Raw genomic sequence first — 10,218 nt, forward strand, 5'->3', positions numbered from 1 at the left:
GCTTTTTCTAATGGGAAATCTGTGTCACCTCTGCAGCAATTTAGGGCCATTATTTGTTGCTCTACCCACTTTTCTGGAAGAGAGGAGCAGAGTAGATGAGATAAGAGTGAGAGGAAGGGAAGACATCCGCTGTGTTTCCTGGGAAGCAAGCCTTGCCGACCTTTCTGTGGTTTTCAGCCTGTCTCATTTCTCATACTCCGGTTTCCACTCCATAAAACCCAGCAGTGAACGTGCCGTGCTGTGATGATTGGGGAGAACTTCAAGGGTTCATTTTGTCACAGTTTTAAAATGTCAGATTAGGCTGCACAGTCACATTAGTACCGTTAGCTTTAATATACTCGATACCTAATCTGCCAGGGCTTCTTTATTGACAGGCTGCATCTCTATTTGAGCTTGAATAAACTTGTGCATAAAATGTTATCAGCAATGACAGCTGAAAAGAGGTCTATTGCTCTTTAAATTTTTGATGGGAGGCAAGCATTCTGTCATTTGTGATAGCATTATATGTAATCCAACATAACAACTTGATAGTCTGATATAACAACATCCCAGCTTCCCTGCTACCATTGTAAAGAGGTGCTGGGTACAAGCTGCTCCTACATGCAATAATATCAGCACTGACAGCTGGTAAAAGAGTCAAGCTCCTCTCTTTCAATTTCTGGGGAGCAACCCTCATCTTTAGTGATTTTATTTTTTTCTTGGGTGTGGATAACATCTTTGCCCAAATGTCCTGGAGAAACTTTGCTGGTTTGGAAATTCGTTACAGGACAGAGTTGTCTCATGAGATGTCTTTATTTCCACAAGTGCTGCCTTCAAGTGTGGTACAGTGGGATGGAGTTCTGTCCCAAATCACAGGACAGGAGCTCCTCAAAGTCTTTGCTTCCTGCATGTGTTTCAGTTCCATCTTCCAAGTTCTCTCATCACTGTTGGTTCCACTGTTGCCCCATCCCTCGAAATGTCCAAGGCCAGGTTGGATGGAGTTTGGAGCAACCCGGTCTAGTGGAAGGTGTCCCTGCTCATGGTAGGGGGTTGGAACTGGATGAGCTTTACCCCCCTTCTAATCCAAACCATCCTCTGGTTCCCTGCCAGGCTGGGACTGAGTGCTGTCACCTAGAGCCCCTATCTTCCCCTTCCTTTGTTCTCAAAAACCCCAGGATAATCTCACCCAGCAGTTCTCAGCACAGCACCAGAAGAGGTGTGCTCTGCCACCCTGCAGGGACTCTGCATCCTGTTCCTCCAGAGAACACCTCTCCCTTCATACTGGACACTCCCTGCATTCACACTCACATAAGGGAAGTGTAATACATGAATCAAATATTTTGACCACTACTGGTTTGTTAATTGAATTTTAACTTTTTATATTGCAGTATTTTAACTGCTTGAGGTCAGGCAATTTGGAAATTAACTTCAAGTTAGTTCTCACAAGAAGATCAATACACAGGATAAAAGATATCCATTGGATTATGAACAGTTCATGTCCTAAAGAAATATCTACTCTGCTTTTTCTTTAAGTGGACTTGATTTTCACTCTTTTATACCTCCTCCATGCTTGTATAATTAACTTAAGTCAATGAAAATCCAGTGGAGCAATGCAGTTTCATTTAGCTGAGCTGCACCAGTGTGAAACTGGTATGGAGGAAGGATCAGTGCTGGCTGATATGGCAGCACCAGCTTTGGCAGTAGTGTCCAGAACCAGTCCATTTTTTCCACATACTCCACTCCACAGTGTAGCAACATCAGTAAGCACCCAAGTGACACTGAGAGATATCCAAAGGTACGTTCAAATGAAGGAGCACATTTTAATGTTATACCATATGTTGCTAAACGAGCTGTCAGGCAACACTTATAGGCAGGTGGATACCAGACCCGTACATAAATAGCTGAGGTGTATTTTAAGGCACAGGTTTGTGGAGGAGGCTGTGCTTCACCTGATTTCTGGTTGGCAGGGAACATTGTGATAACCTCACCTGACCCTCGAAAGAACAGGAATCACAGAATTTCACAGGGGGTGTTTTACCCTTCTGTTCTCATTTTTATTCCTGTCTGTACATGCTAAAGCATTGCTTTCATTTCTGGTAAAATTTCTCAGCACAGAATCGCAGAATGGGTTGGGTTGGAAAGGACCTTAAAGCCCATCTCATCCCACCCCTGCCATGGGCAGGGACACCTTCCACTGCCCCAGGCTGCTCCAAGCCCCATCCAGCCTGGCCTTGGACACTCCCAGGGATCCAGCCACAGCTTCTCTGGGCACCCTGTGCCAGGGCCTCACCCCACTCATAGTCAAGATTTTCTTCCTAATATCTAATCTAATTTGACCACTTTTTATTTTAAAACCCTTCCCCCTCGTTCTATCACAACAGGCCCTGCTAAAAAGTCTGTCCCTATCTTTCTTATATGTTCCCTTTATGTACTTGAATGTGCTCTAAGGCCTCCCTGGAGCCTTGTCTTTTCCAAGCTGAACAATCCCCATCCCAGAGCCTTTCCTCACAGGAGATGTGCTCCATCCCTCTGATCATCTTTGTGGCCTCCTCTGACCCTGCTCCACCAGGTCTCTGTCATTCCTTCACTGTACTTACAAAATACCCTTCTCTTGTCCAGGAGCACCATTGCAGATGTTTGCCTTTCACTGCCCGTGCATGCAGCATTGTAGAACCAGTTAGGTTGGAAAATACCTATGAGATCTCCAAGTAAATCAAACCCTGCCACATCCACCACCAAAGCATGTCCCTAAATACCATAACCAGAGAAACATCAGGCTGACACTGCTGCACAGGCAGCCAGGGCACACAAGCCAGGGAAGAGCAGGCTGCCTTTCCAAAGCATCTTACACAACAACACTGGTTCGCTCTCCAAAGGCAGGGAAGTGCTGCTCCTGTTGGCAGAGGGGTGAATTGAAGCACTTCTGAATTCAGCTGTGAGTGTTCCTCCTGGTGCCCGTAGGGCTGGGCTGGCACAAAGCTGGGGAGAGCCCTGGAATCAGTGTCTCGTCCTTGGGTAGCCTGGGCTGAGACCTGCTCACTCTCTGTGCCAAGGCAGCGACTTAATCAAACTGGACATGGTGTGGAGAAGGTGCTATTCCCTGCAGAGCTTCATGAAATAAGGCCTTGAGGCAACAGTGCTCTGCATTACAGACTGGAAACCTGGAGGGTGAAGAAATATCCCAAGAGTGGGTTGTCCCAGCCTTCCAAACACTGGTCCTGCTGCCGTTGAAAATCAAATGTGGTTTTATCTTGATCGGTTCTCCAGCAGGAAGTGGAGGGAAGATCAGAGCTTCTTGAATTAATTGGAGATTTTATTATTAAAACAGAAGAGTTTATACTGGGCATAAAAAATTTCATTTTTGTGATGCATTCTTTTCCAGAGCTTCCCGAGGCTGTTGCTAAGATAGGTAACTGTTAACACCTCTCTATTGCTTTAATTCATAGTCTCCAGACAAGCTTCTTAGCCTCAGACTATGAGAACGCAAACGTGTATGTGATACAAACTAAATGCATAAGTGTCAGCAGTTAATGGGGTAAATTAATAGTTAATTGGACCACACATGTACAATTAGTTCCAGGTTCTGCGATGAACATAAAAAATACTTCTCTTCTAAAAGAAAAATTGCAGTTATTAAAGAATTCCCAACATGTTGTAACCAAACCCTGGGCTTCTCTGTCTCACTCACAAAGCCAAAGGCCAGAAGCTGCACCTGACCAGGCTTCACCAGGGGTGGCATCAGGCTCCTGGGCAGCATGGGCAGAGCCCTCTGCTGAGCTCATCCCACCACACCCCGGGTAAAGCTTTGGGGGTTGGACTCTTTGAAGCTCTGCTGAAAGGCTGTGATTGTGGAGTGAAGGTCTGCTTGGGTGGGTGGTGGGTGCTGATGGCCGTGTCTCCCTGAACGGGGAGTCTGGGGAAGCTCCAGACAGGGCAGTGATCTCCTTCCCCTCTGGATCATCTTCCAGTCGCACACAGAGAAATCCCTCCTGGCATTAGCTCAGCACCACTCTCCTCATGGAGTGCTCGTTGTTGCCATGGCTCCTGCTGGCCCCCAGCAGCCCTTCTCCAAGAGCAGTGGCCGAGCTGGTGTTTGGTACTGGAGCTGTTTGGGTTGAGGATGCACAAAGTGAATCTCTGTGAACTAAATTGCTTAACTGCAGCCCAGGGAGGGCCCCTGCATTAAAATTACATCTCTATTTTAAATGTCAGGAATGTGGCCTTTGCTGGAAGATCAATAGAAACACGGGAGGAGTATTTTCAGTTTTGCATCCTTCATTCATCATTATCTTCCTTGCTTGCCTTGCTTGTGGGGCTGCCCCCAGCCAAGCAAAAGAGACACAGTCTGCCATTCATCTTTTGTCTCTTCTCTGAGGTGCAATCCATTGGTCTTTCCCTGCAGCCTGGGTGGTGTGAGGAGTGGTTTGTGCCAGGAATGATCTCTGCAGGTGGAGGAGTGCTCTGGCAGAGATGGGAGCCCTGGGCAGGGGACAAGCCTGCACTTGCTGGGGGAAGCCAAGTGCACTGAGATACCCACTAAGGGCAGACTTTTTGCCATAATTTGTCATCACTGTTGATATTGAAATGTAAAACAGGAAAGCAGAGTGGAGGGAGGAAGTCAGGAGAGCTGGAGCCATGCAGCGACTCCAGGCTGGAAGCTCCCTGCCTGCTAATGAGGCGTGAAACACCACGAGGTCTGTGTGAGGCACAGCTCAGAAATGGATGGAGTTGGACAGCTCGTCTTCACACAGAAAGCAAAGTGGCAACTGTGAAGTAAAGAAGGCGCAGGAGTGAGTTTAAAAAAGGAATCAAACCAGTGTTAGGGGCGTAAGCAAACTGGATTAGGAAAAGGCCTAATGGAGAGTAGCCTTACTGAGGCTTAAAGGCTGATGCTGTCCTCATCAGAGCAAATCCACCAGGGCTGTTTGGGGGAGACTTCATTTTACAGATGGGATGGTCCCTCCTTACCTAAAGTCCACATCTGTCCTACTGCTGAGCACCTCGGGGTGAGCTGAGATGATGCTTCCTCATAATCTAACTACCTTTGACAGCAGCTAAGAGAGCTGAGAGAGAGGCCAAAGATATGTATTAAACTGTAGACAGCTTTTAGTAGTTCATAAAATGCCTTTTCAGTGATAACTTGGATCAGAGGGTCAGAGAAATGGAAGGAATCCTGTGATTTTGCTCCTCTTAGAGTGCACCAAAGGCAGGCTTTGAGGGGACAGCCATTGCACCTTGGCACTCACGGGTTAATTGAGTGCTGCTGCTTTAGGTCTCATTTATGCCGTATTTTTTCAGTAAACACACATCAACTCTGAAGATCTTAATTAGAGTCTTTGGAAAAACCCAATATGCTATAATTCTTCCACTGAGGTCTATATGAAAAACAAGGAACATATTTCAAATGCAATGGCAACAAACAAACAAGTGTGCATAGCCCCAGTCTACAGACTCAGTACATACACACACACTTCCCTAATATGCTTGCTTAGGCTTTACAATCTGTTTATTAATTCGTGAGTAAACTTGATATGCCCTCTGGAAAAAATACTAAAATAATATCTCTCAATTGGCTTCACTGTTAGCATGCCTCTAATTAAGTAATGTACACCTCCACTCGCTATTAAACAGTTCCATGATTTTTAACACCAGTGTTGTTTGGTGCCAGCTATAAAAATTTTTAACAGCTCTCCTGTTACCACTCTTCTCCTAAGTACATGAAAGTGGCTTTACATATTTGACCTCTCCCTTCCCTGCTCCCACATTTTTAACCCTTCTTTCCCACTGCAGCAAGGAGCTGAAGCCTTGGTCTCATGGAGATGAAAGATTCCCCCCCTGCTTGGTGCAGGAATTTCCACCAGCATGCCTCTGAGGATGGAGTCCTCTGGGCTTCCCCTGAAATTGGCAGGGACTGTTTGAGGAGCTAAGTTCTGATTTTGTGAGTAAAACCAACCCATAGAAGTAAATCTGATGATCCATAGCAAGGGCCAGGAGAGATGCTATGGCAGCATCTGTATGCCAGGAGCTGTCAGCCTGGCACTAAACTATCACTTTAACTCCAAATAATACAGAAACCCTTTAGCCACCCCACAGCCTAACACCCAGTAATCTCCAGCAAAGCAAGAGCAAATCCATGGGATTATTTTCCTTTTCAAGGTAAGCAGGATAATGTACTCAGCTGGAGTTGGGCCACGAGGCTGACAAATCTGGGGATGAGGCACACCCTGCAGTTAAGGAGAGACTGAGACTGAGGTGGATCCATCCAAGGATCACTAATGCAAAGTGACCCTCTGGCCCAATACTGAACCAATGGACAACCAAAAACCTCATCTGGAGGAAAAGCTGCTGTGTCTTGACCAGTTCCTCGTGGTCAGTTGACCAAGGAGGACCAAGGCAGTAACAGCTCCGTGTGGCTGATGAAGCTGCAGAGGCTCCAGTCTGGAGGGACCTGACTCTGGGCCATGAGCATTGTGTGTATTTTCCTCTTACAATTCACAGATAATGAGAATTCTGATTTTTACCCATAAACTGAAGGAAGAAAAACAGATCTGTGCCCTGTCCACAGGGAAGCACAGGCAGATAAGCAGTTTCTGGATCATTCTCAAAACATCCAAATGTCTGATCTCTAAATCCAGCACTGTGTGATCCCAATGAACAGGTCAGAGCAACGATTGCCCGTGGAGGCTGCTGAGCACCCTGCTCAGAGTCCTGCCCGGAGCATGCCAAGTGGGAGATGATGCCAGCAGAGCAGGAGCAGGAGCAGCAAGGGGAAAGTGCAGCCTGAGCCCTTCTTCTGCAGCCCCAGGCATCAGCCCTTCCTGGTCAGTAGCTGCACATCTTCTGCAGCAGCTACTGGATCTGTGAATGATCTTACCTGTCTGTAAAAGCCTTTGTAACATCCTGGGAGCATCACAGTTTAACAATGCAAGTGTGAAAAACCCTCCTTCTGTTCTCAGCAGTGACGAAGTCTGGCAGGAGCTGAAAGCACTTGAAATTAGATCCTGAAAGCCTTTTGCCAGCAAACCAGCATCCATCCACCCCAAGCAGCAGTCCCTGGCTCTCTGGTCAAAAGTTGCAAATGGCTCATGGCAGCTCTGTGCAAAATTACTTGTCCTGGGAGTTATCAAGCCATGCCAGATCCTGCCTCAGAGTGTCTTTGTGGCCTTAAAACAATTTTTCCTGCATAGCTTTCACTTCCTAAGATAAGGGGAGCTTAGTGTCACAGCATCTGTCATGACACTGCTTGCATTTGCTGCCTGCTGGCTTCATGCAGGAGGGCTCACCGGTGTGGAAGAGCCTGTCCTGGTACAGCCCTGCCTCTGCTGCTTCCCAGAGCTGCTCCCTCATCAAATTATCATCTGAAGTGCACACAGGTTTGTCTCAGCAAAGGAGCTCGTGTCTTCAGAGGAGAGCCAACACATGGGGAGTATTGTGTAGGTGATCAAGGGACCTACACTGATAAGCAAAGGAGGGCACAGGAATACGGAGCAGCACAGGCCCAGACGTGTCCGTCAGGATTCCTCAGAGGTCACTGGAACAGCGAGGGGCTGTCACACGTGCCAGGGATGGCACTCATAAATAACAGCCACCTGTGACAGCCGGGAGGTGTAGCTGTTTGTAGGCAATTGCATGTGAAACAGGCAGACAGGTGTCATCAATCCCACCGAACCCCAGGCCAAGTCATGCCGCTCGCTCCTCGGATCAGAGCATGAGTACCAGCTACAGCCTGGAACTAACTGACATCCTTAAAAGCCAGTTCTGAATGCAGGTTTTGGTTGAAGGAATTGCTGCATCCCTGCATTGCCACTATCGCTAGAAGAGAAGTGTGCCTAATGGGGGAGAAGGGTAATCTCATTTGATATGAAATTATATTAGTGACAGTTCATTCCTGGGGCTGGCTCAGAGGGCTGGGCGGGTTGGATGGTGCTTTCATGGTACTTACTGATCCAAAAGTAAATAACTGAAGAAGCAAATGTCACCAGGGTATGGGCTATGGGGAATGGGGAGAGAACAGCAGCAGGAGCACATGGGGATGAAGTCAGGCACCATCAGCAGTCCAGCACACAGATGGGAAAGGAGAAAAAAGGGCAGCTATCCCCTAGGGCAGGGATGAAGATAAGCACAAGAAGAGGAAAAGGAGGAGTGGACAGCAGCAGGGCCTTTTTGGTTATCCCAGGGTGAAGAAATTTCTTGTAGTGGCTTTGCTGCCCTCAGAGTCCATAGCTCAGAGCAGGAGGGGGCTGGCACCCACTGCCTCTGCTTAGCCCCAGGCAAATGCCAGGCTCCAAGCAGGACCAGCACACCACACATCTCTATCCTGTTTCATTTCTGCACAAGAGACTTCCACTGAATGGAGAGTGAGTAATTTGTATGCAATTCTATAGGGGAATCAGCACTGTAGAATTGAATATACACACCCTGACAAAGACCTCATAAACAGCCTACACCAGGACACTGCCAGATTTCTGAAACAAAAGGTCATTATCTGGTGCTTCATCATGTAGTACCAGCCTCATGGCAGGCTGAGCAGAAAGCACAGGCACACCCCATCACAGGACACCTCTGGCTTCACCAGAACTCCAACCCAGAAGTATGGGTGCACTGGTGAAAACTGGTGCAGGTGTCCATGGCCAGCCAGACACACCTCCATCCCTGCCAGCAAGGCTGTTGGAGGTCTGAGCCAGCTCAGAGATGATGACTTTGCAGCTGGGGATTGGCCATGAGAAAGATGCTCCCAGTGCAGAGGAGGAAGAAATTCTGCTCTTGGGTCCATGGACTGACCTTTGCCTTGTTCCTGCTGTCAGAACATAACACCTGCACTGTCATTTACCAAACAGATCAGTAATTAGTTATTTCTGCTTAAAAGCAGCAATAAAGTACATTATTTGTGTTTTATTACTTACAGTTAGTAATACAATAAAATAACATCAACTGATGGTTTAAAGATTTTGGGAGCTGAGATTGCACAGACAAGAGTCCATGTTGCCCATTAAAGTGTTCCAGGGAGCGGGAAATGACACTGTTTCTGCCTTCAAGTGTCCATGGGGGCAGGAGGCCTTGTGAAGTGCCCTTGCCCCAGGCTGTGGTGGTGGTGCTGAGCTGCAGTTCATGGCAGAGCAGCACATTCTGCAGGACTGGGTTACCTGGCCTGGGTTTGGGTTTGTAGAGCTCTCACATCAACTGCTTTGTTGCAGGAGGTGGTGAAGCAGCCAAACGGACTGAAACGCAGCCAGGCCTGGCATTCCCCAGGAGCAGAGGCAGTCTCCCACTTTCTTTTCCAGTCTTGTCCTTGCTGACAGCTCTGCTGCATCACGTGCTAGTGTCAGAAATGTCTTGTTTTCTTCTGCTCAGAAAGGAGAGGTTTGCTTTGTCCCATCATCTCTTTCCACCTCTCTATCTCCTGCTCACTTCAGGCTGACTGTGGTCAACAGACTCTTTCTTTCTTGTGGCAGCCTGACTTACTTTGCCACAAGCCCACCATACAGCCCAGCAAAAAAAATGGGGTAGATTTCTTTTGGTTAATGCCTGCAACTGGCTCAAAGGGTGTCTGAGGACCACCAGAGCTAGCACAGGAGAGCATCACAGACCAGGTGTGGTTTCCACTCAGAAAGCTGAACACACACTGTATCTCCCATTTTTTCCCTCTGTTGAGCAGGCTGGTGGAGGAAAAGTCACTTTCCATTTCCATTTGCAGGGTTATGTCCTGTTGAAGGCACAGCTGTGAGACAGTGGCTCACCTGCCTGCAGAGGGGACAGCTTGGTGTCCACATTCACCCTGTGCCACTGCCACAAAAGCTGCCAAGTCCAGCTCTGCCCATTCAGCCACTTCCAAAGCTCACAAAGCTCTCTCTCTGTGCCTTCATGCAGAGCTGTAAAAGCTGGATTTGTTTTTTCCCCTGCCCCCACCACGGTGACAAATAAAGCTCTGCAGCGGGTGCTGCCCCTCTCGTTGGGCATGCAGAGGTCAGCCACAGCTGTGGTTCCTGTTTGTAGAGCACACTGAACATGTGCTATGGAAGTGATAAGCATCAAAGAAATTATTTCTTAAAATGTTGTTTGTGGCATGCTATTTCAGGACAAAGAGGTTTTTTTCTTCCTCCACGTTATCACAGATATCACAAGAGGAACAGACCAATTAGGGCTGTTATCTGAGCCATTCCCTCAAGGGTTTTGTGCAGGGCAATGTATTACAGGAAAGCAGCACCGTTTGTACTCTAAAACACTTGTAACCTGTGTTGA

The 10,218-nt window shown here is 47.6% G+C and overlaps 1 long non-coding RNA gene across 1 annotated transcript; it reads right to left on the reverse strand.

Annotated features, from left to right (window-relative positions):
* Positions 1–3,617: 3,617 nt before the first annotated feature.
* On the reverse strand, positions 3,618–7,515 carry LOC138120648 (uncharacterized). The gene is made up of 3 exons (XR_011155925.1): positions 7,434–7,515; positions 6,854–6,957; positions 3,618–4,745 (listed from the first exon to the last, which is right to left on the reverse strand). It is a non-coding gene; the product is annotated as an uncharacterized lncRNA (long non-coding RNA).
* Between the last annotated feature and the right edge of the window lie 2,703 nt (positions 7,516–10,218).

This window comes from Aphelocoma coerulescens, chromosome 19 (genome assembly GCF_041296385.1).
Source record: "Aphelocoma coerulescens isolate FSJ_1873_10779 chromosome 19, UR_Acoe_1.0, whole genome shotgun sequence".
Taxonomy (NCBI): domain Eukaryota; kingdom Metazoa; phylum Chordata; class Aves; order Passeriformes; family Corvidae; genus Aphelocoma; species Aphelocoma coerulescens.